The 6,935-nt window shown below is 36.7% G+C and overlaps 1 pseudogene; it reads left to right on the plus strand.

Annotated features, from left to right (window-relative positions):
• The first annotated feature begins 239 nt into the window (after nucleotides 1-239).
• LOC124404693 lies at nucleotides 240-6,639 on the plus strand (annotated as a pseudogene).
• Nucleotides 6,640-6,935: the final 296 nt, after the last annotated feature.

Consider the following 6,935-nt stretch of genomic DNA (forward strand, 5'->3'; position numbering starts at 1 on the left):
AGGCGGAGAATGCACTACAGTTTGATGTTTTTTCGTGACGGGTGGGTCTTCCTTTCCCATTTATTTATGAGCTCGCGTTGTCGGTTTTTACCTGATTATATCTCGGCTAGCACGGAAACCGATCGTTCGGGTGTTGTATACCGATAATAAAAATATAATAGACAATTTTAGTGAGGGGTCACCGTAGGATCGTTACAGTTTCTGCGAGTTCGTCATTTTTTTCTTTCTACGAGATAGGAATGTCGGATTCGGAGGTTATGGGATTTTTAACAAGTCCGCGGTAGTTACGGTATGTACCGGTGCGTCGATATAAAGTTTCCTCAAGAATTCCGGAGTATATGTTTGCACGGTATACTCGTGCCAAAGTTTCCTCATTTGCTTATATTTTCCTCCCGCTCTCTTTTACGTGGTCAAGCTCGATATCTCAGGAATTTAAAAACGCGAGGAGGGAGCCGGAGGTTGAGATGGGGGAGAAATCGAAATGGGTATTAATTCCCACAGCGGTGTCTCTTCGGGAAGAGGAGTCACGGGGTCGGGAATCGCGACCTCTCGTAGGATTTCCCTTATTTTCTCGATTTCTGTGGTGTCTCCCGGTGCAAATTCGGATTTCGGTTTTACCTCCTTATTAATAGTGCTTGCTTTAGCTACGGTATTGTTTATCTGAATCAAAAACATCTGAAATGCAAAAATAGCCGCCAAGTACCATGGTTACATTATAATGAAAAACTTATCGTCAATCTTTGCCGTGAAATCAGGAAAAATGCCAAGCACGACCTCCCCACACGTACACGTCGTGAAGTCGGACCTCGCTTTTCGTGTAGTGATATCGAAACATCATTCCAAGAGCTACGTACTTGGCGGGCACATTTTTTCTGTCCTACCGGTACTCTTTTCTTACGCCCTTGTGACTTAATTGAAATTGTACAAGCGATGATAATACTATAAACTCTGAATCGAATAATTGTAATAACGATCAGCGTTATGTTCATAGTAATAATACAATGTTTTCTGTATTATAATGACTGTTCACGCGAACACCTTAAATCAATTTTTCAGGGCTTATTCGTGTGGTGAGAATTAAATATTGAAGTAACACAATTTAGCATAACTTTATTTTAATTAGAGAAAACCATGGTTTTCGGTGTCTAGGTCCTGTGCACCGAAAACCATGGAGCGGACGACCCGGGTGCGTCAGACCGCGATGCACAGGACCTAGACGCCGAAAACCATAAAGCCGATGGACGAGTGGGCTCAGCGAAGTGTACGAATTTGATGCTCTCTTTATATCGTTTAACTTCTTCTTCGTTTCTAATTGCGTGGTTTGAATTTTTTGGTTTATTAGAATTTAAATATAATATTTCCACGTAACCTGGTATTGGGTTATTTGGGTCGGTTGAGCTAACAGTCCGTGCGTTTTTAAGGCCCCGCTGAGCTGGCATGTCATATATATATTTCGTGACGTCAGAAGCGGGGAAAACGCAATTACGAATCCTGCGAGAACGGAAGCACGAATCTTACTCGGGAAATTTTTAAATTGAAGCTTGAATAAAAGTGTACGTGGCTAACTCAGTCACTGGTCATGCAAATCGCTGATAATGTTTATAATAAAGAATAATGAAGTGAATAAAATCACGCCAAAACAAACATGGCCGATCGGAGCTACCGCATGTTGAATATTCACTGATTGCACTGTTTCACAATTTCTTTCACTCTCGCCAGACAGTTAGCCACGTACAAAAGCACTCGCTTTATTCGGGAAAACTTATACTATCAGTTATTTTTTTGTAAATATGGCACGATTCGTGCGTTTTTCATGTGACAGCAGCCCGTTCATGGTCCACAAGAAGCATGTCTCGATCTGTAACAGTATAAGTTCTATGTCTGTAACTGACATCATTGGTTGGATCTAACAGAACAAGCCAATGAAATCAGCGGCTTTAGTTCACCGTTCAACGTTCAGAGGCGCTGCACGTATTTATGACGTCACGATTTGATATTTTCAAGTCAGGTCAGCGGCGCCTTAATGAGTGCCTTTTCTGTTTTGCGTTTTCCTCCTGTTTTATCGTTGTTTCGTCTAGGCATTTAGTCTGGGGCGGAAGTGTTATCTGGTGGGGAAGGGGCGGGGGGGGGGGGGGGGGGGGGTAGGAACAAGAGGAATCCCTGACTACAGCGTCAGAAGCAATACGTCGGTAGGTACAATGTTGGGGGGATACTTCTGATAATTTTTAGGAAGGCAAAAAGAAGAATCTCTAATTGCAGCGTCGCTACCACATGCAGCGTGAGAAGCAATTAAGGTCATATAGTCATATTTATCATAGTTTATAACATAATTATTCATAAAGCTTGAAAAAAAAAAATTTCCAACGCTTGTTTTTATAAAAAAATGGTATAAATTAAATAAATAATTAGGTCAGATCTTTAATTTTGGGCTCAATTTATTCTTTACTTGATAAAGAACAATTAAATCTGAGCTTTTTTCATCCCATCTCCATTAGTCTATAAGATATAATAAGTTTAAACATTGAAAACCAAGTGAGACTGATGAAGTAAAGGACAAAAGAATTTTTAAAATGCGATAAAAAATATAAATAAATTTTTTTCATAAGGAAGCAATACTTGCTTGTTTTTGTTTCATTGTGTAGAAAAAGAAAAAAAATATAATAAAACAATTTAATTGTTTATCACGAATTGTTTATTGAATAAACAATGAAAATTTGAATAAAAACAGAATTTTTTTTTCAGTTATTAAAGAACAAGATAAATCATGATTTTCAACAAAAAATGATTCCTTAATATTGAATACAAGTGGTAGAAAAAAATTGTTATTTAACAAAACTATTTTTAAGCTACAAAAATTTTTTTTTAAGAAACGATTTTTTTTCTAAAAATCATTATTTGTATCAAAGATTGAAATTCCATAAAAAAATTTCAATTATCTTATAAACAACTCATTTGTTTATAACAATTTCTTAAACAATAGGAGATAAAAATTTGAAAAAATTATTTCTATGCAGCTTCTGATAACAAAGAAACGGATCATCGATAATATTGAGAAAAAAAAAATTTCGATGATTAATTGAAGTTTTTAATTTTGCAACAATGAAAATTAGTAATAAAAAACTGAAAAATCAAAATTTTTTAATTTTTCCAACGGAGATCTATTCTGAAGCCTTTGAAGAATAGCTCCAAGAAAGGAAAAAAATTTGAGGTTTGTAGTTTAACAATTATCGCATTTGCAATGTTAACATTCAAGCTACATAAAATTGTTCATTAACTAATGCATAACTAATTGAAAAATTGAGATAAAAATTTTTTTAGGCGGATTATTGTTCATTTATCTATCCAGTAAGCCCCTGAATTTTTTCATTTCTTAAATTTTATATTTAATATGTTAAAATAATTTTTATTAATAAAGTGTCCGAAGTAGGCGCGACTTACGCAGGCCAGAGCACCCATTTTCGGCCCTATTTTCCTCGCTCTGGGAAAATTATAAATATTGGTCCTACAGTTCCGAGAGTCCGGATTTTTTTTTAGGAAATTTTATCCTCTTTTTGAATCTTTTTTCAGATTTAAAGTATCTCGAATAGTTTTTGAGAAATAATCAAAAAACCAAACCCCCTTTTTTTTAGTTAATTGTTTATAACTTTTGCAATTTTTGCGAGCGGCCCTTGAATTTTTTCAAAAACTTTCTACATGCGATTCCGAATCCAATGACACCTCAACCATATTTTTAGGAGAGAGAGAAAAAGTTTTGACCTAAAAAGCACTTGTTGACTAGACTATAATCACTGAAGTGAAATGGGCAACTTGGTCGAATTCGCGTAATTGGGTATTAACGGGGAGTTGGAAGTTGTTATAAATTATTGGAATGAAGTTTACTTCACCTTTTATAAGATGGCTTCTCCTGGAATCGTTGCATAGGTGTGCTGAGGGAACTTGTTTTAAATGAACACTGAATTTAGATTTGGAATTGGTTTAAAATGGAATATATTTCGATTAAACACACAGAATAAGAATGAACAATTTTAATAATAGAAAATTGGATAATGAATCGGGCAGAGATTCGTCGTTGGAATGCAAGTGCTAGAGGATTTTACCGCGAGGATTTACTGAGTACTAGTAGTTACTGGAGATAAAAACCAAGAGAGCAAATGAACGCTCGGTGTTCGTATTTATTCAGATCGGTAGCGGTAGGGGTGTGAAATCCTCTCCTCAAGCATTGCCCCACACAATGCATTTCTTCCCCTTGTTCTAAAAGATAATTAATTCTGATACACTGTTATATTTCGTCTCCAAAAATAATGTAGATGTTTTGATTTTGATGTTTTAATAATAGTCTATTCATCATTATTTTCCTAGGTTGCCTTTTGATTGCTTCGCCCTACAGAATCATCCCGTGAGTTAGTTTACCTTCGGTGGTTTTGTTATTATGTTACTGATACCATCTTCAGGTGGCTTCTGTACGGTTCTGCAATAGAGGTATACGTCCTAATCCTCTTTGGTATACGTTACCTCCAAAGTTTAGGCGCGTTGCCTACAATACGGCGTTTCGGAAGGGATTCTATAATTCATGTTGAATAAGTTGTATTTACGTTTTTGGAGGTATCACAGTCCTTAGCCTTTATAGTTTATTACAGGAATGCTATTGATTTTCATGCTTGTATGTCTTTTGCATTATAGTCTTATCTATCTCCCGAGCTGTAGAGTGTAGCGTAGGTTGCCTATAATGTGGCTCTAAACTCCGTGTTTGCGACTAGGTATTGTATAGTATTTGGATATAATAGTATTAGTAAATTGTAATAATAAAATAATAATATCACAGTCACCTGTAATGTGAGGATCCTGTAATACGGTTTCTGGACTCTTGATTAATGATAATTGTTGTTATACCTCATCTAGGGGCATTCGGATGGTTAGGCAGTTTCCTTGTATGACTTACTTACAGAGTTCTCACATTTAGAGTTTTGGTTAGTTGATACTAATGTTAGGGAATAGTCATAAGCAATAAAACATAATAAGCAATAAAACATACGGACGTTCCGGTCGGATGTTACCATTGTTACATTCCGGTCGGATGTTACAACCCCCTGAGTATAGTGATGAAAGTGCGTGTATATGAAAACAAAACAATCGCGCTACTTGCGACAGACTGCTGAGGCTGGGTTCACATGGGCGCGGTATTCGAATGGTGGGAACAGGTGTTTTTCTAGAGGTGAATATGACCCTGATGTAGCATCTACCGCAAAAAAATAATTGATTTTGAAAAAATGATTTTCGATGATGACTCTGCCATTTCATTGAATTCGGCGAAGATGATGTTTTTAGAGATAAATATGACCCTCACGTGGCGTTTAATGCAAAAAGGCGATTTTTTTGAAATTCCAAGTTGCGCTGGTCCCCTTCACTTGTAATTGAAGTAAGTTATTGTTAAATATATTATTCAAATCTGTGTCAGAGAGATTCTATGTGCAAGTTACATAATGTCTATAATTAGCCATGATTCAAACGTAAAATCACAGTTCGAAACCAAACGGCTATTATTTACAGGCACGCTTGAAAGATCTCAAGTTTTTGCTTACCGAGTACCTGTATGTACAGTAATGTACACATCTCTCATATCTCTACATATCCTGATTTCTGTAGGCAAAGTTTGTTAGTTTTCCTTCCATTCACCGTACAGTCAGGCTGCAGATGATGAGATTCCGATACCAGAATATCCATCGAAGCCCTAAGACATGCTACGTATTGCCGATACACCCTGCAAATAGGTTTTCGAGAAATGCATCATCGTCAAACAAAAAGAACCCACAGGTGCACGACTGCGAGAAAATTGAGCAGCACATCACCGAAGCGTTGCAACCTTGCAGCTCATGGGACAGGTGAGGCAGGTTGCTAAGATGCTGGAAGATGTTCTTAGTGGTCGAACCGCAGCTGCAACACCAAAAGGTGCCATAATCGCAATATATTATGAAATGTGAATTTTCAGAGACTTAATCTTTCATGGTTCAATGATAATCATTCGATCCACAGCTTGGACTCCGCGTGATGATCTGCTTCGAGCCAATACGTCGTCTTGCACATCGGCACAGGTTCATGATCGTTTGGTAGGGTCCGCCAGTCAGGGTGCCCAAAAAACATCGCAGCCTCCAATGTCCGCAGGATTATGTTAAAACGCCGTCAACATCGGGTCTCGACACTTCTTCCATTACTAAGCAGAGAGGGAAATTTTCTTTTCATCCAAAACTAACGTATAACAAGGGATTGAGGACGACAGAGAACTTTGGTAATTCATTGCGTCAACGGTCAGAAAAATACGGACCTTTATCAGCGGAAAGAGAGAATATTTGGCAAACAGCGAGTAGGAATAGAAGTAAGCTTTTGACGGCAGCCAGTAAAGTGTTAGCCAAAGGAAAAGAGTGGATAGATCAGTTTAATGTTAACAAAGATTAGAAGGACAGTATATTTTGCAGTTCGTCAGCGGGTACCGAGCAGTCTCTGTTACCCAATAGGCAAAAAAAGACTTGCGAGTCAGGTATCCAAAAATATCTGTATTATCAAGTTCAGATTAAGAAAGTAAACAAATCGGCAGAGAGGCTTGACGTGGCCTCTGAAATGTCCCAAATGAGACTTGAAATATGAAGCAATTCATTCCTCAAAATTGAAAATATGTATTGTATCGTCGTTTAATTTGAATGACCAAATTTAATTGTTATTTATAAATTTTGTTGAAGCATGTTATGATTTCATTTATTTTTGTGTAGCAATTATCATGTCAAATTGTTATTTGTTCAACTCAATTCTGTTGTTCTTGTACTTCTGTAAAATGGTGGTGGTAATATATACATTCTAAGTTTTTTAACTTACGATATCTACGTACCAAATACTCAAAAAAGACTATTTATCAATTTTACAATATTTATTGGGTTTGAAAATAT

This window comes from Diprion similis, chromosome 3, assembly GCF_021155765.1.
Source record: "Diprion similis isolate iyDipSimi1 chromosome 3, iyDipSimi1.1, whole genome shotgun sequence".
Taxonomy (NCBI): domain Eukaryota; kingdom Metazoa; phylum Arthropoda; class Insecta; order Hymenoptera; family Diprionidae; genus Diprion; species Diprion similis.